This window comes from Balaenoptera physalus, assembly GCF_965194825.1.
Source record: "Balaenoptera physalus genome assembly, chromosome: 20".
Taxonomy (NCBI): Eukaryota; Metazoa; Chordata; class Mammalia; order Artiodactyla; family Balaenopteridae; genus Balaenoptera; species Balaenoptera physalus.
Window position 1 is genome coordinate 48472818 of NC_138901.1, and position 23578 is coordinate 48496395.

Consider the following 23578-nt stretch of genomic DNA (forward strand, 5'->3'; position numbering starts at 1 on the left):
ACTGGGAGTTCGCATGCCACAACTAAGGAGTCCACCTGCCGCAACTAAGGAGCCTGCCCGCTGCAACTAAGACCCAGCACAACCAAAATAAATAAATAAATAAATATTTTTTAAAAAAACAGCAGACAGAAAGACACATAAAAAAAATGAAAGCATTATACAAGACCTATGGGATAATAATAAAGTGTGCCAATCTATGCATAATAGGGATCCCAGAAGGAGAAGAAAGAGAAAAGGGGATCAAAAATGTATTTAAAGAAATTGTGGGACTTCCCTGGTGGCACAGTGGTGAAGAATCCACCTGCCAATGCAGGGGACATGGGTTTGAGCCCTGGTCCGGGAAGGTCCCACATGCTGTGGAGCAACTAAGCCCGTGCTTAGCTCACAACTGAGCCTGCACTCTAGAGCCTGCAAGCCACAACTACTGAGCCCGTGAGCCACAGCTACTGAAGCCTGTGCACCTAGAGCCCGTGCTCCACAACAAGAGAAGCCACCGCAATGAGAAGCCTGCACACTGCAACAAAGAGTATCTCCCGCTCGCTGCAACTAGAGAAAGCCCATGCACAGCAATAAAGACCCAATGCAGCCAAAAATAAATAAATAAATTTATTAAAAATAAATAAATAAATAAAATGGCAAAAGTTAAAGAGAGGATTCTAAAGGCAGCAAGAGAAAAACAAAAAGTTAATTACAAGGGAACCCCCCGTAAACCTATCAGCTGATGTCTCTACAGAAACGTTGCAGGCCAGAAGGGAGTGGCAAGATATATTCAAAGTAATGAAAGGGAAACATCTGCAACCTAGGATATTCTACCCAACAAGATTATCATTTAGAATAGAAGGAGAGAGAAAGAATTTCTCAGATAAGCAAAAACCGAAAATACAGCAATACTAAACCTATTCTAGAAGAAATATGGAAAGGTCTTCTCTAAACAGAAAAGAAGCAAGAATCTACAGGAAAGAGAAAATCACAACTGGAAAGTAAATCACTTAAGACAGTAAACAGATTTTTTTAAAAATCAAAAAAATTTTGTGAACAGGCTTCCCTGGTGGCGCAGTGGTTAAGAATCTGCCTGCCAATGCAGAGGACATGGGTTTGAGCCCCGGTCTGGGAAGATCCCACATGCCGCAGAGCAACTAAGCCCGTGCGCCACAACTACTGAGCCTGTGCTCTAGAGCCCATGAGCCACAACTATTAAAGCCCCTGTGCCACAACTACTGAAGCCCACGTGCCTAGAGACCATGCTCCACAACAAGAGAAGCCACCGCAGTGAGAAGCCCGCGCACTGCAACGAAGAGTAGCCCCTCCTCACCGCAACTAGAGAAGGCCTGTGCACAGCAATGAAGACCCAACACAGCCAAAAATAAATAAATTAAATTAATTAATTAGAAAAAAATTTGTGAAAACGATAACTACAATGAGCGGCAAAAGGATAAACATGAAGATGTAAAAGAGGACAGCAAAATCATAAAATGTGGGGGAGGGGAGGAGGAAAATGTAGTTTTGTGGGTTTTTTTAGAATGTGTTTGAGCCTATATGACTACCAATCTAAAGCAAGTAGATACAGTACTGGCTTAACATACTTGAAAAACAGGGTAACCACAAATCAAAAACATACACTAGATTCACAAAAACCAAAATGAAGAGGACACAAGCATAATACAAAAGAAAACCATCAAACCACAAAAGGAAAAGAAAAAAAAAAAAAGAAGAAGAAGAAATACAAAATCAAGGTTTAAATACAAGAAGGTTTAAAATGGCAATAAACACATATCTATCAATAATTACCTTAAATGTCAATGAACTAAATGCTCCAATCAAAAGATACAGTGGCAGATTGGATAATAAAACAAGAGCCTACAATATGCTGCCTACAAGAGACCCACTTTAGAGCGAAGGACACACATAGATTGAAAGTGAGGAGATGAAAAAAGATATTTCATACAAATGGAAATGACGAGAAAGTGGGGGTTGCAATACTCATATCAGACAAAAGGCCATAAAGAAAGATAAAGAGGACACTACATAATGATAAAAGGATCAATACAAGAATAGGATATTACACTCATTAACATACATGCACCCAATATAGGAGCATCTAAACACAAAAAACAAATACTAACAGACATAAAGGGAGAAATTGACAGGACTACAATAATAGGAGGAGACTTTAACACCCCACTGACATGAATGGACAATACTTCCAGACAGAAAATCAGTAAGGCAACAGAGATCCTAAATGACACAATAGAACAGTAAGACTTAATTGATATTTTCGGTACATTACATCCAAAAAAACCCAGAATACACATTCTTTTCAGGTGTACATGGAACATTCTCCAGAAAAGACCACATACTAGGGTACAAAACAAGCCTCAACCAATTGAAGAGGACGGAAATTATTTCAAGCTCTTTTCTAACCACAACAGCATGAAACTAGAAATCAACCACAGAAAGAGAAATGAGAAAAAAATGGAGACTAAACAACATGCTACTAAGAAACCAACTGGTCAACGATGGAGACTAAACAACATGTTACTAAAAAACCAACTGGTCAACAATGAAACCAAAGTGGAAATTTAAAAATACCTTGAGACAAATGACAATGAAAACAACCATACAGAATCTGTGGGATGCAACAAAAGCAGTCTTAAGAGGAAAGTTCATAGCGATACAGGCCTTCCTCAAAAAAAACAAGAAAAATATCAAATAAACAACCTAACCTACCAACTAAAAGAACTAGAAAAAGAACAAACAAAACCTAAAGTCAGCAGAAGGAAGGAAATAATAAAGATCAGAGAGGAAACAAATAAAATAGAGATTTAAAAAAACAATAGAAAAAAATCAATAAAACCAAGAGCTGGTTTTTTGAAAGGGTAAACAAAAATCGACAAACTTTTGGCCAGACTCACCAAGAAGAAAAGAGACAGGACCCAAATAAACAAAATAAAAAAACAAAAGAGGAGGAAAAAACAACTGATAATGCAGAAATACAAAAAAAAAAAAACATAAGAGAATACTATGAACAATTATATGCCAACAGATTGGACAACATAGAAGAAATGGACAAGTTTCTAGAATCATACAGCCCATCAAAACTTAATCAAGAAAAACTGATGAACTCATAAAAGTGCTAACAAAAGATCAAGATGAAAAAAAACAATTAATTACATGGGACTGAGTGAACTGATGAGGATGAGTATAATTTTTGTGACTTTCTGTCTGAATTAAAAAAAAAAAAAATCCCACAAGGACTCAGAGGCAAAGAATATACAAATCAATTTTCACTGCAAAGTAAAGGAGCTGTTACAGTGGAGGATTACTGGACTGAATGTCAATATTATGACATAGTATAAGTGTGTTTCATGTTTGGTAATTGCAATCATTGTTGCTTTTGTTGTGGTCATCCATGTACAATGCTTGGTGTCAGTCTATTTATCTCTTGTAAAAATAAAATACAGTGTGTGTGTGTGAAAAAAAAAAAAAAACTTAATCAAGAAGAAATAGATAATTTGAACGGACCAATCACTAGAAGTGAAATAGAATCTGTAATTTTAAAAAAACCAAAAAACTCCCGGGCTTCCCTGGTGGCACAGTGGTTAAGAATCCACCTGCCAATGCAGGGAACATGGGTTCAAGCCCTGGTCCAGGAAGATCCCACATGCCGCGGAGCAACTAAGCCCATGAGCCACAACTACTGAGCCTGTGCTCTAGAGCCCGTGAGCCACAACTACTGAAGCCCATGCGCCTAGAGCCTGTGCTCCACAACAAGAGAAGCCACCACAATGAGAAGCCTGCGCACTGCAACAAAGAGTAGCCCCCACTTGCCACAACTAGAGAAAGCCCGTGTGCAGCAACGAAGACCCAATGCAGCCAAAAATAAATAAATGTATTTAAAAAAAACTCCCTGCAAACAAAAGTCCAGGACCAGATGGCTTCACTGGGGAATTCTACCACACATACAAAGAATAACTTATACCAATCCTTCTCAAACTCTTCCAAAAGACTGAAGAGGAGGGAATACTCTCAAGTCATTCTATGAAGCCATCACCACCCTGATACCAAAACCAGACAGACACTACCAAAAAAGAAAATTACAGGCTAATATCTTTGATGAATACAGATGCAAAAATTCTTAACAAAATATTAGCAAACAAAATCCAACACATAGAAACGGTCATATACTACGACCAAGATGGATTCATCCCAGGGTCAAAAGGATGGCTCAACACACGCAAATCAATGTTATAGACCACATCAACAAAAGAAAAGACAAAAACCACAAGATTGGGAATTCCCTGGCAGGCCAGTGGTTGGGACTTGGCACTTTCACCAGCCAGGGGCCTGGGTTCGATCCCTGGTTTGGCAACTAGGATCCTGCAAGCCACGCAGTGCAGCCAAAAGAAAACAAACAAACAAACAAACAAAAAACCACACACGCACACAAGATCATCTCAACAGATGCAGGAAAAGTATTTGATAAAATTCAACATCCATTCATTTTAAAAACTCTCCCAAAGTCGGTATAGAGGGAACATATCTCAACATAATAAAAGCTATTTATGACAAACCCACAACCAACATAATACTCAATGGTGAAAAGCTGAAAGCCTTCCTGCTAAAATCTGGAACGAGACAAAGATGCCCTCTCTAACCACTTCTATTCAACATAGAACTGGAAGTCCTAGCCACAGCAATCAGACAAGAAATAAAAAGTATCCAAATTGGAAGGGAAGAGGTAATTATATGCAGATGACATGATACTATATATAGAAAACCCTAAAGACTCCACACAAAAACTACTAGAACTGATAAACAAATTCAGCAATGTAGCAGGATACAAGAATAACATACAGAAAGCGGTTGCATTTCTTTACACTAACAATGAAATATCAGAAAAGGAAAGTAAACAAACAATCCCTTTTAAAATCACATCAGGGAGTTCCCAGGTGGTCCACAAGTTAAGACTCCGTGCTCCCAATGCAGGTGGCCCAGGTTCAATCCCTAGTCAGGGAACTAGATCCCACATGCTGTAGGTAAAGACCTGGCACAGCCAAATAAATAAATAAGTAAATAAATATTTTTTAAATCAAATTAAAAAAATACATAAGAATAAACCTGACCAAGGAGATGAAAAACTTATATACTGAAAACCATAAAACACTGATAAAGGAAATTGAAGGTGATTTAAAGAAATGGAAAAATATCCCATACTCTTGGATTGGAAGAATTAATATTGTTAAAACAGTCATACTACCCAAAGCAATCTACAGATTTAATGCAATCCCTACCAAATTACCCAAGAAATTTTTCACAGAACTAGAACAAATAATCCTAAAATTTATATGGAACCATAAAAGACCCAGAATTGCCAAAGCAATCCTGAGGAAAAAGAACAAAGCAGGAGGCATAACCCTCCCATACTTCAGACAATACTACAAAACCACGGTAATCACAACAGTGTGGTACTGGCACAAAAACAGACGTATGGATCAATGGAACAGAATAGAGAGCCCAGAAATAAACCCATACACCTACAGTCAATTAATCTTCGACAAAGGAGGCAAGAATACACAATGAGGAAAAGACAGTCTATTCAGCAAGTAATGTCGGGAAAGTTGGACAGCCCCATGTAAATCAATGAAGTTCGAACACACCCTCACACCACACACAAAAATAAACTCAAAATGGCTTAAAGACTTAAATATAAGACATGACACCATAAAACTCCTAGAAGAGAACATAGGCAAAACATTCTCTTATATAAATCATACCAATGTTTTCTTAGGTCAGTCTACCAAGGAAATAGAAATAAAAGCAAAAATAAACAAATGGGACCTAATCAAACTTCTAAGTTTTTGCACAGCAAAGGAAATCATAAACAAAATGAAAAGACAACCTACCGACTGGGAGAAAATATTTGCAAATGATGCAACCAATAATGGTTTAATTTACAAAATATACAAACAGCTCATATTACTCAATACCAAAAATAAACCCCACCCAATCAAAAAATGGGCAAAAGACCTAAATAGACATTTCTCCAGAGAAGACATACAGATGGCCAGTAGGCACATGAAAAGATGCTCAATATTGCTAATTATTAGAGAAATGCAAATCAAAACTACAGTGAGGCACCACCTCACACTGGTCAGAATGGTCATCATTAAAAAGTCTACAAATAACCAATGCTGGAGAGGGTGTGGAGAAAAGGGAACCCTCCTACACTGTTGGTGGGAATGTAAGTTGGTGCAGCCACTATGGAAAACAGTATGGAGGTTGCTCAAAAAACTAAAAATAGAGTTGCCATATGATCCAGTAATCCCACTCCTGGGCATATATCCCAACAAAACTATAATTCAAAAAGATACATGCACCCTTATGTTCACAGCAGCAGTCTTTACAATAGCCAAGACATGAAAACAACTTAAATGGCCATCGACAGATGAATGGATAAAGAAGATGTGAGATATACACACACACACACACACACACACACACACACACACATATACACATACACACACATACACACACACAAAATAGAATATTACTCAGCCATAGAAAAGAATGAAATAATGCCACTTGCAGCTACATGAATGGACCTAGAGATTATCATAAATGAAGGCAGAGAAAGACAAATACCATATGATATCACTTATATGTGGAATCTAAAATATGACACAAATGAACTTATCTACAAAATAGAAACACACTCACAGATATAGAGAACAGACTTGTGGTTGCAAAGGGGATGGGGTGCAGGGGAGGGTTGGACTTGGAGTTTGGAACTAGCAGATGCAAACTCTTATATATAGAATGGATAAACAACAAGGTCCTATTGTATAGCACAGGGAACTATATTCAATATTCTGTAATAAGCCATAAAGGAAAAGAATATGAAAAAGAATATATATATAAAACTGCATCACTTTCTTGTACACCAGAAACTAACACAACATTGTAAATCAACTATACTTCAATTTAAAAAAAGGGGGGGGGGCTTCCCTGGTGGTCCCGTGGTAAAGAATCCACCTTCCAATGCAGGGGACGCGGGTTCGATCCCTGGTCGGGGAGCTAAGATCCCACATGCCACGGGTCAACTAAGCCCATGCTCCACAACTACTGAGCTCGCACGCCTCAACAAGAGAGTCCACGTGCCACAAACTACAGAGCCCATGCGCTCTGGAGCCTGTGTGCCACAACTAGAAAGAGAAAACCCACACACCACAACTAGAGAGAAGCCCAAGTGCCGCAATGAAAGATCCTGCCTCAACGAAGATCCCGCGTGCTGCAACTAAGACCCGACACAGCCAAAAAAATAAATAAAGATAAAAAAAAAAAAGTTTGTTTGAAAAAAAAAAGAAGTAAAATGAATCCAATTGCAGAGGAAAAAGTTTAAAACTGTCACTGTTTGTAGATGACATGATACTCTACAGAGAAAATCCTGAGGATGACACCCAAAAACAAATGGAACTCATCAGAAAATTCAGTTAAGTTGCAAGATACAAAATTAATCTAAAGAAATCAGTTGCATTTCTATACACTCACAACTATCAGAATGATAAATTAAGAAAACAACCCCATCGACAGTGACATTAACAAAAATAAAATACCTAGGGATACATCTAACCCAGGAGGTAAAAGACCTGTACTCGGAGAACTGGAACTCTGTTGAAAGAAATTGAAGAGGACACAAACAAATGGAGAGACATGCCATGCTCATGGATTGGAAGAATTCGTATTGTTAAAATGATTCCACAACCCAAAGCAATCTAGAGATTCAATGCCATTCCTATCAAAATGCCAATGGGATTATTTGGAGAACTAGAAAACAGAATTCTAAAATGTGTGTGGAAACACAAAAGAACCTGAATAGTCAATACAATCTTAAGAAAGAAGCACAAACGTGGACATATCATGTTCCCTGATTTCGAACTATACTACAAACCTAGAAACATCAAGACAGTATGGTATTGGCACAAAAGAAATACACATAGACCCATGGAACAGAACTGAGAGCCCAGAAACAAACCCATTATGTATGGTGAACTCATCTATGAAAAAGGAGGTGAGATATACAATGGGGAAAAGATAACCTCTTCAATAAATCTTGTTGGGAAAACTGGATTGCAACATGCACAGGAATCAATTTGGAATGCTTTCTCATACCATCTACAAAAATAACCTCAAAATGAATCAAACACTTCAACGTAAGACCTGAAGCTATAAAACTCCTAGAAGAAAACATAGGCAGTATGCTCTCTGACATCAGTCTGAGCAATATTTTTTGGATCTGTCTCCTCAAGCAAGGGAAACAAAAGCAAAATAAACGAATGGGAGTCCATCTAAAAGAAAAGCTTTTCAATAGGAAAGAAATCGTTCACAAAATGAAAAGGCAGCCTACTGAACATGAGAAAATATTTGCAAACAATATATCGGAAAAGGGGTTTATATCCAAAACGGACAAAGAATTCATGCAACTCAACCTCTAAAAGACTAAAACCCAAGTAAAAAATTGGCAGAAGACCGAACATTTTCCCAAAGAATGTATACAGATGGCCAACACATACATGGCTAGATAGTCAACATCACTTATCATCAGGGAAATGCATACCAAAACAACAATGAAATTATCACCTCACACCTGGAAAAATGGTTATCATCCAAAAGACACCAATAAGAAGTTGGCGAGGATGTGGAGAAAAGAGAACCCTCATACACTTTTGTTGGGAATGTGCATTAGTACAGCCACTATGGAAAACAGTACGGAGGTTCCTCAAGAAATTAAAAATAGAACTATCATATGATGCAGGAATTACACTTGGGGGTATCTTTCTGAAGGAAACAAAAACACAAATTCAAAAAGATATACACACCCCTATGTTCATGGCAGCTCTACTGACAATAGCCAAGATACGGAAGCCACCAAAGTATCCATCAACTTGCAAATGGATAAGGAAGATTTCATGTACATAGTTACACACACCCAGTGGAATATGACTCAGCCATAAAAGAGAATGAAATCTTATGACAACATGAAGGGACCTAGAGGGTATTATGCTGAGCTATGTCATACAGAGAGAGAGAACTTATGATGTCACTTCTATGTAGAATACAAAACAAATGAACAAGCACAACAAAACAGAAATGGACTCATAGATCCCAAGAACATGCTGGTGGTTGCCAGAGGGGAGGGGGGTGGGGGCATGAGCGCAGTATGTGAGAAAGATTAAGGGGTACAAACTTCCAGTTATAAAACAAATGTCATGGGGATGTAACATACAGCATAAGGAACAGAGTCCATAATACTGTAACAACTTGGTATGGTGACATGTAACTGGACTTATCTTGGTGATCATTTTGTGACGTATAAAACCATCAAATCACTATGTGTTATACCAGAAAACTAATATAATACTGCCCATCAATTATACGTCAATTTAAAAAAAAAGAAGAAGACATACTGTCTTAAAAAAGATTGTAGTGAGATAAAAAGCAGATGTCAGATGAAACTCTGAAATGATGCGGGTTGAAAGGACAATGCCCGCTGAAGTTCCACTCTCAAGTGGCCCAGACAAATTGAGGACTGGAAGAGGAGCAGCCATGTGATGCTACTCGAGTGTTTGTTTCTTTGTTTAAATAGACTTCATTATTTTTTTTAAAGAAGTTTTGAGTTCACGGCAGAATTGGGCAGAGGACAGAGAGCTCCCACATACGCCCTGCTCTGCTGTTGCTGCCCCCACCACCCCCATCCCCACAGGTGCTCAGAGCCTCCCGCTCCCTAACTATCCTACCAACATTCTGTGTGTCAGTCACTATCAGTGAATCTACATGGACACCATCACCAGAGTCCAGAGTTTATATTAGGGTTCACTCCTGGTGTGGTACATTCTATGGGTTTTGATAAATGTATTTCACCGTGAATGAATGTATCGCACTGAATAGCTTCACCACCTTAAAAAGCCTCTGTGCTCGACCTATTTATCAGCCCTCACCCCTCAACCCCGCCACAAACCCCTGGTGCTGCAATGATCTTCTCACCCTTTCCATGGTTTGCCTTTTCCCAAATATCATATGTAGTTGGTACCCTAAGGTATGCCAGCTTTCCAGATTGGCTTCTTTCAGTGAGTAATATGCATTTCAGGTGCCCCATCTGTCTCCCCATGGCTCCATATCTCTCTTTTGTCTTTTCAGTGCTGAAGAACATTCTGTTGCATGGATGTAGCCCACTCTATGTGTCCATTCACCTCCTAAAGGACATCTTGGTTGCTTCCAAGTTCTGGCAGTTCTGAATAAAGTTGCCCTAAACATCCTGGTGCAGGCTTCTGAGTAGATGTAAGCAATCGACTCATTTGGGTCCTCGGATACCAAAAATTTTGAGGGCTGGATCATAGGGGAAGAATGTGTTTCATTCTCACAGAGTTTCTGAAGATGGTAGCTGAGAGCATGTTAGCATATTGAAGAATCAAGCCAAGGAAGGAGGTAGAATTCAAAGATGCTGGCAAGAAAAATGTCACCGAGACAAAACCATACCTCCACCCTCTTAGAGCTGACAGCTGGTCCTGAGAATTAAATGGAGACAGATTCACAGGAGAGACGCATACACATTTATTTCCCATAAGATTTACAAGACACAGGGTGCCCCACTACAGAAATGAAGAAAGACCCAGAGAAGTGGCAAAACCTAAATGCTTTTCTATTGCGTTGAACAAAGAGAGGTGACTGTGGAAAAGGAAGTACACTGTGTGGGGAAGTGAAGGAGTATGAGAATTATGTTTAACAAAGGCCGTTTGTACAGAATTCTCTCGGTCTCCACTTTCTTCCCTTGACGATAACAATGTCACTCTCCTTCCAGCAGAGGGAGGACGTCTTCCATGGCAGCGGGAGAGGGGGTTGGGGGGGAGGATATGTTCTCTCCTGCTTCCAGGAAGAAAGAGGAGAAAGGTCCACGCGCCCTTCTTTGCACCTATTGGGTTGGCCCAAAAGTTGGTTTGGGTTTTTCCGTAACATCAGTATTTTGGGGGATTTGATCATTTGTTTTTGCTGTTGTTGGCTTTTTTTTAAGTGTCCATAGCTCAAAACAATATTCTGGTTTCCTTTACATCTAAGTCCTTTATCTGGGATTTGGCTTCTGACAGGAGGAGGGACACATCTTCCTGACATGATGGGGGCGGGCAGGCAGGGAAGGATAAGATGGGTGCGGGCCCATGCCTGTTCTTTTCTCATATGTTGGGAAGATGATTCTGCTCTTGCCAGACAGGACCTAATTTCTCCATGAATGATCTGGCAAGATATCAGATGAAAAGAGGAAGAGCAAAGGTCAAGAGATGACGGAGAAGACTGCTGATAGATGCTGGGGTCTTCTGAGCAATGATTTCCTCAAAGGCACGTGCACATCCCTGGTCTCTTCTTCTCGGTGGAGTTCTCACCCCTATCAGCAGGCCTCTTGGGGGTTAATGGGATGGGGGTGTCCACAGCAGGAGCGGGAGTCCACGACTGGATGGCGGTGTCCACAGCAGGATTGGAGGGTCCATGGTGGGCTGGAGGCCATGCGGCAGGCATCAGTGCCCGTCCACACATCATGGTCGTAGGCCCGCACATAGTGCACCTACTGATGTGGTAGAAAGTGCAGTGGTCCAGGGGCCAGTCCAGCCTATCGAGGGTGCCCAGCCCCAAGCAGGTGACCACTGAGAGGTCAGCGTAGAGCATATACAGGGTGCCCTGGCCGTGCTCCCACACTCCCAGGGAGCACACCTCGGCATGGTCCCTGGAAAGACTGTGAGGTCGGCCAGCAACATCTCCCCCCATCAAGTGCATGAAACAAAAGATGCCTCTGTGCAGAAAGACAGAACATCGCTAACCTGACTGCTGTCCTGAGGAAGGTCAGTAGGCGTGGATGGCCCTTGGTCAGCGTCTGGGAATTGGGCTGCGGTATGGGTTGAATGGGCCCCCTCCAAAAGTTATGTCCACGTCCTGGCCCCCCAGAACCTGGGAATGGGACCTTGTTTGGAAATAGGGTCTAAAGACCCTATTTACAGATCTGGAGATGAGGTCATCCCAGATGAGGGTGGCCCTGAATCCAGTGACAGGTGTCCTTAGAAGAGACAGAAGAGGACAGACACAGGACAAGCCTCATGAAGACGGAGACAGAGACTGGACGGATGTGGCCACAAGCCCAGGGACGCCTGGAGCCTCCAAAAGCTGGAAGAGCCGGGAAGGATCGTCCCCTGGAGCCTCTGGAGGGAGCCCAGCCCTGAGACACCTTGATCTCAGACGTTTGGTCTCCAGAGTAGAGAGGATAGGTTTTTGTTGTTCTGAGCCTCCATTTGTGGTCATTTGTCATGGCCACCCCAGAAAGCTACTACAGCTGGTGAACGGCTCGCTGCTTTTATCTAAACCTCCCTCCCGTTAGGGGCGGCCCCCTGCACCTACGCTGTTGGCACAAACCATGTGTTTCATGCTGAACACTGGCTCCCCTTCTGGGCACTGGCATTTTGGAGGGTGAGGGCAGATGATGCCAGGTGACCAGCCCCAGCTGGGGGCCAAGTCCCTAATGAGCTTCCCTGGGGGGAAATGTCATGGTTTTACCCTTCCTCACGGGGGGAAGAGACACTCTCAAGACCCTCGAGAGAAGGAGGGGGCATGAGGAAGCCAGCACAGGGATCCCCCATGCACCCCTACTGTGTGCTGTGACCCATCTTAGCCTTGAGCATACGAGCCTCCCAGCAAGTCCCCAGACGTGAAGGTGGCCCCGCACACCTCACTCCTTCCCTCCATGTCTAGTAGGTGGAAGAACCACTTCTTGCCATTCTGGGGGCGGTTCTAGGGTTTTGCGGGCTGAGCCCCTGTCTATGCCCCACTCCCCAACAAGAGCCACCAGAACAAGCTGTTTGCCCTGTTGCCTGAATGCCCCTCCGCCAATATTCTCAGGAAAGAATTCAGGGGTGTTCATAGCAGTACCTGCAGGCAGCTCTGCACCTGCACCCACGTTCGCATCTTCCCTGTAAACACACTGAGAGCCTTCCCTGACCTCGTGCGTACCCCCTGCTGACCGCCACCGCCTGCCAGCCACAGGCCCCGACCTCAGGTGGCACACCGACCGCCTCCCCGTCTGTAAGGGGATAGTAGCCTCTGCCAGTGGGGTGGGCGGAGGGCACACCTACAGCCACAGCACTGGCTCCGTGGATGGCACGGCCCCTCGTGGGCCTGGACCACTTGCTCTCCCCGCTGCCCCCCGCCTGACGCACAGTCACGACATGGTGACACTGGCTGCTGGGCGTCCAGTCAGGAGGGGGTCCAGAGGCAGCACCTGGCACCACATCAGATGTGCCTTTCCACGGGCCGTGGACACACAGGGTGTTAGGACTTTGTGTCTAGAAAATAATCCGAGCCCACTAGAAGCTGATCTCTGTGTGTGGACTTGAAATGCACAGGCAGGGGTTCTCTCTGGACACTGGCTTGGAAGCTTCTGCACAGGTGCTGGCCACACCAGTGCTTCCTGCCGGACCCCTCCAGGCCTCCCTGGCGGGCACGGCACAACCCACACCCCACGGGCTCCCTGACAAGAGCCTGAGGAGCCAACACTGGCAGGGCCTGGTGGTCACTCCACCAACGCCGCCCAGCTCCTCCTCCCCAGTGACCAGGAGAAGGAAGGCCGGTGGAGTCCAAGGCCCAGCATGGGTGAAGCTCGACCCACCCCCTCCATGGGACCCCCAGCCCTGCTTACTCAGGCCCACCAGCTGCACCTCGTGGTGTCCGAGTCCCCCTGCACTGACCCACATTCCTGGTGTGGACATCCACGTACATAAGCTGCCCCATGTCCTCTTCCCGCACGGGATACCCCTCCATCCCTGCTCCTCCCTGACGAAAGCCTGGACCTCACATGTCCTGGGAAGGAAGGAGGCCGAGGAGGAGCCCAGCCTGTCCTACCTGCCTCCGGGGGGCCCAGACACAGGGCTCAGGGGCTGCTGGGCCTTGGAGTCCAGACACTTCCAGAGGTGGGATGAACCTGCCACTGCCCGCTGAAGCTTCCCCATCCATGATTCAGGAGACAGGAGGACCCACCAAACCGAGCCCGTCCCCAGGCTCTACTGCAAATCTGCTTAGATCCGCTCTCCTGATCCTGAAGACAGACCTGCAGGAAACGGAACCTGCGATTCCCCTAAAGACGATGTTTTGTGCAGTTTCCACAAGACCCCTTTCTACTCTGTTCTGAGAAACTTACTAGTCAATCCATGCTGCCATCACCTCTCGAACGGACTGAGAAGCTGAGGCTCCGAGAAGCCAAGTTACCAGCCCAGAAGCACAGACATGGGGCCACAGAGTGGGGTCTGCACCCGCCGCCCGCCCAGGGGGACTGCCTGTTCCCAGCAGGCTCCACGTCCCCCACCCCACCCCGAGGGGAAGAGCTCACAGAGCCTCCTCTAGGGGGATTAGCTTTGCAAAACCTCTACTTCAGGGCTTCCCTGGTGGCGCAGTGGTTAGGAATCCGCCTGCCAATGCAGGGGACACGGGTTCGAGCCCTGGTCTGGGAAAATCCCTCATGCCGCAGAGCAACTGGGCCCGTGAGCCACAACTACTGAGCCTGCGCGTCTGGAGCCTGTGCTCCCAACAAGAGAGGCCACGACGGTGAGAGGCCCGCGCACCGCGATGAAGAGTGGCCCCCACTCGCCGCAACTAGAGAAAGCCCTCGCACAGAAACGAAGACCCAACACAGCCAAAAATAAATAAATAAATAAATAAAAATTTAAAAATAAATAAATAAATTTAAAAACCTCTCCTTCAGCAGGATTCATGTTACAAAACCTTCTTTTAACAGGGTTTGTTTTCCAATCCTGTTTTGGGGGTCACCCGGGAGGCTTGTCTCCCTGAAGCGGGGTCAGCCTCATGTCACCAGGGCAGCTTTATTGGGTCACACTCACCACCGCTCGTCCACTCCCAACTCAGACCCAGAAAGGCCCCTCGGGCCCCGAGCCCCATGGCTCTGCGTGGGCGCCCACTCCCCTCCTGCCTGGTCCCTCCCTCCGGTGTCCCCAACAGGGTCACCAGGAGTTCCCACCTGCCTAGGGCAGGCTGCACCCTCCGTCCCGGGCGGGGGTGCCTCCGTGGTGTCAGGTGGAAGAAACAAGAGGTACCCGTGGGGCCTCCCTCACGCAGCACAGCGGCCAGCACCCACCTACTGACCTCGTCGCTCTAGACGGGCCCGGGCAGAGGTTCAGACACCAGCAGCTTCTCCCGGTTCTCATCTCATCCCAGCAGTGTCCATGGTGTCCATGGGGGAGTCACTGAGCAACTCCGTGCCGGCTGCAAAGAGAGGACGCTCGCTCACACGCCCCTCCCAGGATATGGAGCTCACCAGGGCAGGCACCCAGCAGCCCACGGGGCTCACGTGGGCAGGCGCATTCAAGAGCATGGGACTCACCTGGGCAGCCCCCTCCCAGGGCACAGGGCCCACCTGGGCAGGCACCTCCCAGCATATGGAGCTCACCTGGGCAGGCACCCAGCAGGGCTGGGCACACCGGAACCGCGCCCATAGCCCTCAATGCAAAGCAGCCCCAGCCCCACCTGTCGGTCAGAGCTGACCCTGAGCAGCTCAGAGAAGGACCTGAACTAACAAACAGCAGCTCCTGGACATGTCTGTGACCCTGGGCTTCACTCTGTGCAGCCTCCTTCCACTGGCTCTTCCAGAGGCTTCCACTGCACCCGGGCACCAGGCCTCTGTCTCCGCCCACCACTCCTCCTCTCCCTGACTCCTAGATCCCTCTCGTGAGGAGAGGGTCTTCTTGCAGTTGCCTCCCACTCATGGGTCAGTTAAAATAATTAGAAAACAAGCCAGAGCTGCAGCCCCATGTCCATCCTGATCCTCAGGACCTCACACCTGTTTCTTGGACCTGGCTGGTGCAGCAAGGCCGATTTTATGCAACTATGAGCCCCTGATGGGCAAGGATTGGCCGATCTGGGCAGCCTGACTCAGCCGGCCAGCCCTTCCCAGGTGTGCCTGGATCAAGGTCTGGAAACACCCTCCCAGGCAGCAAGAGTGCTTGCAGCTCTTGCTTGTAGCCCTGTCAGCGGCTGTGGGGCTGGGCTGGTGGTTGGGAGTGAGGGGCCATGCCACGTGGATGGCCCAGTCTGAGTGGGCCTCTGCCGGACCTTTTGCAGGAGTTGCCGGGCTGCCACCTGTTAAAGAAGATGTGTCACCTGTACCTGCTGTTGTAATTTCTCCCCAGGCAGTGGGGTCCAGGAGCGGAGGGGTAGCTCAGGTAGTAAATGGAAACTTCCAGAAGAGCACCCAGGCCAGGACCATCCGACCATCCCATGTGGCCTGCAACTCGGCAGGCGTGCTGTCACTGGTAGGGCTCCAAGCGCTTTCCTCCCTCCTAATCCAGGATGACTTCATCTCAGATCCTTCACTCATTCCACAAAGACCCTTTTTTCAGAAAATGTCCCTTTGTACATTCTAGGGGACACATCTTTTGGGGCCACCATTCAACCCACTATGTTGGTATAAAATAACCCTCGAATTTTAGGAGATGGCTGAGGTCACATATAGACTGACACTGGCAGTGGCCATGTGAGTGCGGGTCTGGGGAGAATGAGGACCCTGGAAATACGATGCGGTGGGTCAACGCCTCCGTGGGAGGAGCGGCCAGGCTACTTCCCAGCTTACCTTTTGTATTTTCACTTACATTGTGGGGCAGTGCCGGCCTTGCCTCTGGGTTTTGCTTTTAAGAAGTCAGATTATCAGTCTTTCTGTGTGGCTTCTCAATTTATGACATATTTGGAAAGCTATTCCCTATTCTGGTAATATAAAAATTTTTATCCCTCAAGTTCTTCTACAACTGTTCTTTGGTTTCGCATCTTTGGTCCAGCTGGAGTGTGTGTGTGTGTGTGTGTGTGTGTGTGTGTGTGTGTGTGTGTGTGTGTGTGTTTGTGCATCAGGTGTGAGATAGGAGGCTTTTTTCCTAGATGACCACCTAATTTTCTCAATACCAGTCAATGAAAGATCCCTCTTTTCCCAGCTATCTGCAATATTATTAATCTTCTACTAATCACGTACGTTTTAGGGTCTATTCTGGCATTTTAGGTTTTTTTTTTTTTGTTAATCTGTCTGAGAATCCACGCGTCAGTGCCATTCACACTTGTGAGATCTTTGAATCAGGAGGCATCTAAGAAGTCACAGGCTAGTTGGCAGTGTTTTTCTTAGTGGCACACGAACCAGTGATGCACCTTATAACACACAGTGTCCTAGATTCAACAAAATGGTAATAATTGTGGCTTTAAAATATTGTTTACCTCCTGGTAGGACTTATCACACCTCATTGCTCAGTGGAAGCACGGAGTCCTAACCACTGGACCGCTGGGAATTCCCTGAATGGGTTTTTAATCAGGATTTCATTAGATGATAGACTAATGAGAAGTGACATTTATATGACATTAAATCTTACCTTTAAGAACATTGTGTGTCTTCACAATGATCCAAGTACTTGTATGTGTGTATATCGCTCAAGAGAATGTTGAAGTTTCTTTTATGGTCATTCTGTAAATATTGGGTGTCTACATTGGAGATACAGCATAAACACAGCAGACCAAACTTTTCTGCCCTCAGATTTTTGCACACCCTGAGATCATGAAGATATTCTACTATGTCATCTTCCAGTTTATCTTGCCTTTCACATTTAGATCCACAATTCACTTGGAATTGATTTTTGTTTGATTTCATCCCATCTAGATTGTCAGCTGATTAAGCACCATTTACTGAAAATCTACTTCGCTGCTCACCAGTAGTAATACTGTAATAAAGCAAGTGCTCATATATGGGTAGGTCTAGATATATTTCAAAGATAGAATCAGCTTTATTTTTCTTCAATTCACATCTGGAGTTTGTGAAAAAGGAAGGAGCCAAGAATGATGCCATTGTTTGGGCCTGAGAAACAAGAGAAGGGGTCAACTATGGGGCAAGGAATCTGGAGGAACAGAGTGGAAGCAGAAAGTCATGGCTTTGGACATAGCTGAGGTGGAGGCATCTCAGACATCACAGTGAAAACGTAGGGTAGGCAGGTAGAGATAAAAGTATCAAATTATATCTCTGAGAACCATTACCTTTACAAAATTAAAATCTTAATTTTTTTTGCTTTCAACTTTTGCTGAAATTAAAAATTGTTTCTTTTTATTTCTTTGATAATTGGTCATTTTAACCATTTTAAGTGTATATTTCAGTGGTATTAATTACATTCACAATGTTCTGCAACCATCACCACTATTTCCAAAACTTTGTCATCACGCCCAAACAAAACTCTGTATCCATTAAGCAATCACTCCAATTCCCTCCTCCTAGTCCCTTGCGACCACTAATCTTTCTAAGAATTCTCCTTTCCTAGATATTTGTCCTTTTGTATCCAACTTCTTTCACTGAGCATGTTTTTAAAGCTTATGCATGTTACAGCATGTATCCTAACTTCATTACTTTTTATGGCTGAATGATATTCCATTGTAAGTACAGTTGACCTTTGAACAATACAGGGGTGAGAAGCACTGACCCTCCATGCCAAAAATCTGTGTAAAGTTTACAGTCAGCCTTCTGCATCCTTGGTTTCACATCCATGAACTCAACAACCACAGATCATGTAGTAGTATGTATTTACTGAAAAAAATCTAAGTATAAGTGGACCCATGCAGTTCAAACCCATGTTGTTCAAGGGTCAACTGTATATAACACATTTCGTTTATCCATTCATCTACCGATAAACACTTGGCTTGTTTCTACCTTTTCGCTATTGTGAATAACGTTGCTATCGACATTCATGTATCAGTACAAGTATCTGTTTGAATCCCTGTTTGCCGTTCTTTTAGGTACAGACCTAGGAGTAGAATTGCCAGGTCATATGGTAATTTTAACATTTTGAGGAACCACCAAACTGTTTTCCACAGTGGCTGCATCATTTTACATTCTCACCAGCAAGGTACAGGGTTCCAGTATCTCCACATTCTCCCCAAGACTTGTTAATTCTCGCTAATCTTGTTATTTTCTGTTGTTGCTGCTTTTTAAATTATAGTTACCTTAGATGTGGGGTGGTTTCTCATTGTGGTTTTGATTTGTATTGCTCTAATGACTAATGATGTTAAGTGACTTTTTATGAGCTTAGCATAACATGCAATAAAACTTAATTTAAGGGTATAGTTTTATGACTTCTGAAAAATATATTCACCCATGTAACAACCACCACAATCGAGATACAGAATATTTCCATCACCCAGAATATTCCCTTGTCCCCTTCCCAACCATTTCCATCAGCACCAGGCAACCAATGATCTGCTTGTCTCCAGAGATTAGATCTACATGCACCCCTATGTTCATAGTAGCACTATTTACAATAGTCAAGACATGGAAGCAACCTAAATGTCCATCAACAGATAAATGGATAAAGAAGATGTGTGTGTGTATGTATGTGTATATATATATATAACAATAGAATATATTGTCTATATATATATAGAATTTTATATATATATATAAACAATAGAATACTACTCAGCTATAAAAAAGAACGAAATAATGCCATTTGCAGTGAAATGGATAGACCTAGAGGTTATTATACTAAGTGAAGTAAGCCAGACAGAGAAACACAAATATCATATGATATTGCTTATGTGGAATCTAAAAAAAAAAAAGATACAAATGAACTTATCTCCAGAACAGAAACAGACGCACAGACATAGAAAACAAACTTATGATTACCAGAGGGGAAAGGGGGAGGAAGGATAAATTAGGAGTTTGAGATTAGCAGATATAAACTAATATACATAAAAATAGACAAACAAGGTCTTACTATATAGCACAGGGAACTATATTCAGTATCTTGTAATAAACCATAGTGAAAAAGAATGTGAAAAATATATATATTATTTAAAAGGATATATTAAAAAGAATTCTAAAAAGAATGTATAAATAACTGAATCGCTTAGATGTATACCAGAAACAAAACATTACTTTACTTTAGTTAATCAACTATACTTTAGTTAAAAAAAAGAAATGCTGATACATGATCTATCGATGAACCTTGAAGACCTTATGCTAAGTGAAATACGCCAGACACAAAAGGAAAAATATTGAATGATTCTACTTATATGAGGTACCTAGAAAAGAGACAGAAAATAGTATAGGGGTTACTGGGGAGAGGAGGGAGGGGGAGGGGGAGTTATCGTTAAATGGGTACAGAATTTCAGTTTGAGATGATGAAAAAGTTCTGGAGGTGGACAGTGGTGATGGTTGCAGAACAACGTGTATGTACTTAATGCCACTGAACTGTTCACCTAAAATGGTGCAGACATGTACTCAGATCAGTGCTGCTCAGAGTGAAAAGAATGAACATGACAGAGGCAATGCCTCGGAGGTTCAGAGACAGCAACGATCCCCCAGACAGAGGCAATCAGGGCAGCAGCCCTTTGGAACTTAAAACACCTAAGAATGGGGAGGCCGGCAGGGGTGGGGTGAGGAGGGTGGGTGCATTTTAAGGAGAGGGAAGAGTGAAACAAAAGCAGAGAGGAGAGAAAAGAGCCTTGCATAGTTGCAAAAGCAGCCTTGCATAGTTGCTGCCCAAGAGGAAGGTGGCAGGTCTAGCGCGGGCCTTCTCCGAGCACTTTTCCGCTGAGGTTACGGGCTAGAATTGTTTCCACCACTGCGGGGTCCATTGTCGGGCTAGTGGTGTTCGTCTCATCACAATACAAATAATTTTCAAAAGGTGCTAAACATCACCTCTTCTCACTCAGAAGGAACTTTTTTTTTAAGTCATTCTTTCACTCAACACTTGCTTTTGGTGAGAATCTGCTGATTAACCTTGTCCCCTCCCCAGGGCCATTTATCTTCTACTACTTATCTGACCTTGTCAAGCTCTGGTTCCCCCACTAAAGGAATTTCAAACATAAGACAGCAGCTGGACAGATTCTGTTGGATGGGGAGCCTTCCAGAAGTGCCTGGCCTTGAAAATCTTTATCTACAGATAACAAACTTGGCTGAGTGAGATGCTTTTGGAGGAAGTCACTTTAACAGCTGCACACTCACCTCGTTCCCTGGGCAAATCCCAGCTTAGGGGCCCCACGCTCCCTCCCCCTAGCAAGCAGTTACAGTCAGCACGGACTACAGCTTAAAAGGTGTCTGCCATGTCCTGAAAGCCGTTCTTGGGGGGAGGGGGGGCGCGCTGTTGCCAGGCCCCCTCCTGAGTACAGCTGTGCAGGAGCGCTCCAGCCTACCCCCTAGAGGCCCTGGGGATGCCAGAACTTTGTGTTCTCACAATGTTTATCCCTTGTACACCACCCCAGAAGGAACCTCCACTGCCTCTCCTGCTGTGCTCTCCCTCCACCCTGCTCTGATTCTCCTCCCCAGTAAACACCCCCCTCCTCTCCAGAGCCCAAACCCCTCTACTGTGGGGCTCACAAAGCCCTCCACACCCTCAGCCCTTACCTCCTGCAGTAAATGACACGTAGCTCCCCTGCCCCTAAGGGCTCGGCTTCCCCACGGCCTCCCCAGCACTGGCTGCTCACTTTCTCACAGTCCACTAGCTCAGGGTCAGGAGGTGGGGTCACCAGCCTCCCTGCTCCCCAAGGCCACATCCATTTCCCCTCCACTCTCCGAGGTTTAAGCCAGACCTCAGCCCATGCCCACCTCCCTCCTGGTCACTCCCCTTACATACCCAAGACTTTGGCAATGGGCTCACAGCCGACTGCCAACTCCACCCGACTGCCACCACCATCCAAGGCGGCCGCTGTGGTCCATCCATCCCACACCCTGGGCTCTCAGTCCCTTGACTTCATCTCCAAATACCTTCCCCTCCACTCCATTTCAGCCACAGCTTCCCATGGGCAGAACCTCTGAGATCCGGAACCCACACACTTGTACCCACACGTCATACTCTCCCAACCTTCTGGCCCATTCATCCAGTTACTCCCATCACATTAGCGCTTATTCCTCAGCAAGGCCTCAAATCCATTCACTTCTCCAATTTCTCCCAATCTACCAGCCCCTTCTGGCCTTATGTCACTCACTCCCTATCCTGCTTGAACTGCGGGCTCCGTCTCTTCAATCACTCTCTTGTTCAACTCCTCAACATCACCACTGTCTTTCTAACCCCAACCCTGGACGAGTCGAACAGCCTTTTTCTCTGCAGATCTCATGATGGAGAAAAGCACACAGCCTAGGAGAGTGGGGCCTCCAGATCAGTGGCCACACATCTCAGCTGGATCCTCTACACTGACCACAATTCTCTGTCCTAGTGCCACGGGGCCCACCCTGGGGAGCACAGCACTCCTCTGACCTAAACCTGATCCATTCTCTCCAGCTCCTCGGCGGCCTTGAGCCACATTTCCTGCTCTCGTCCTCCTACACGGACAACCTTTCCCCGGACCAAGAAACCTCAAGCAGCATCTAAACAAGTGAAAGTACTCCGGTCTCTCTCATCTGAAAAGTACATATGTAAGCCCTCTCTTGAGCACATCTCCCTCCACCCACTGCCCCGTCTCTCTTCCCCTTCACAATCAGATATCTAGCTCCCTGCCTCGATTTCCCCATCTCCTTACTCCTTGCCCTGCTGTCATCAGGCTCCTGCCTCCACCAGCCACAGCTGCTCGCACAAGGTCACCGGTGTTGCTCTGACACAGCTGACCCTCCCTCCTTGCCCGTGTCTCTGAGACATCACACTCCTGCTGTCTACCTGTATCTCAGCTCCCTCGTCCCATGACCCCTAAGGTTGCAGGTCGCCTAAGATCTCACACAGGCCTTCTGCTCTCAAAACTTCAACTCCCATCAAACGCTGATACCTCACAAATCTACATCTTCAGACATGTTCATCCAACTGCCTGCTAGACTTTTCCACTCAGATGCCGCAGAGGCTACCGCTCAGTGACAACATGGCCAGAACCAAATTACCTTCTCTTCACTCCTTCTCTTCGTCACTCTTCTCAGTGAATGGCAGTCCCACCCATCCTGTCCCAGGGCAGACCCGGACCCAGCATATAATTAAAGATCAATATTTGCAAAATAAAAATGAATCACTGAGCCTCCCATTCTCCACAGCCAATCACCAAGAATTATCATTTTTACCTCCTACTATATCCCCGTGCTTCTTTCTTAATTGAGGCTGGCTGCCTCCTACACATCCTTCAGAAGGCTTCCGGGACCCTAACTCCGGAGGGACAGGGATCTTGTCCGCTGTTCCCACGGCCCGTGACTGCCGCCACGGCCCGGACCACCACGCACTGTCCGGCCGGCCCTGTTGACTGACACCCCACTGCACTGGGCGCTCCATCTCCGTAAGTGCCCACGGCCGGGCACACAGGAGCCTCCCAGCAAGCACTGAACGGATGGAGCGAAGGAACGAAGAGTAATGAGCGAAAGGGCCACGGATGGCACGCGATCGCGGAAAGAAGGCCGACAGGCCCCACGACAAGCAAGACCTCTGGCTGTGCAAGCCCAGCGCCCGGAGTGGCCCCACGCGGCGGCCGAGCAGTCTCGCCCCCACGTCACGCGGCGCTCCCCGCGGCCAATGGAAACGGTCCGCTGGCCGTGTCGGCGGACGCTCCCGGC

At 45.4% G+C, this 23578-nt stretch overlaps 1 long non-coding RNA gene across 1 annotated transcript; it reads right to left on the bottom strand.

The window, feature by feature from the left end:
• Positions 1-3238: 3238 nt before the first annotated feature.
• On the bottom strand, positions 3239-23509 carry LOC309650670. Its single transcript, XR_014257674.1, has 2 exons — positions 23096-23509; positions 3239-15306 (listed from the first exon to the last, which is right to left on the bottom strand). It is a non-coding gene; the product is annotated as an uncharacterized lncRNA (long non-coding RNA).
• Positions 23510-23578: the final 69 nt, after the last annotated feature.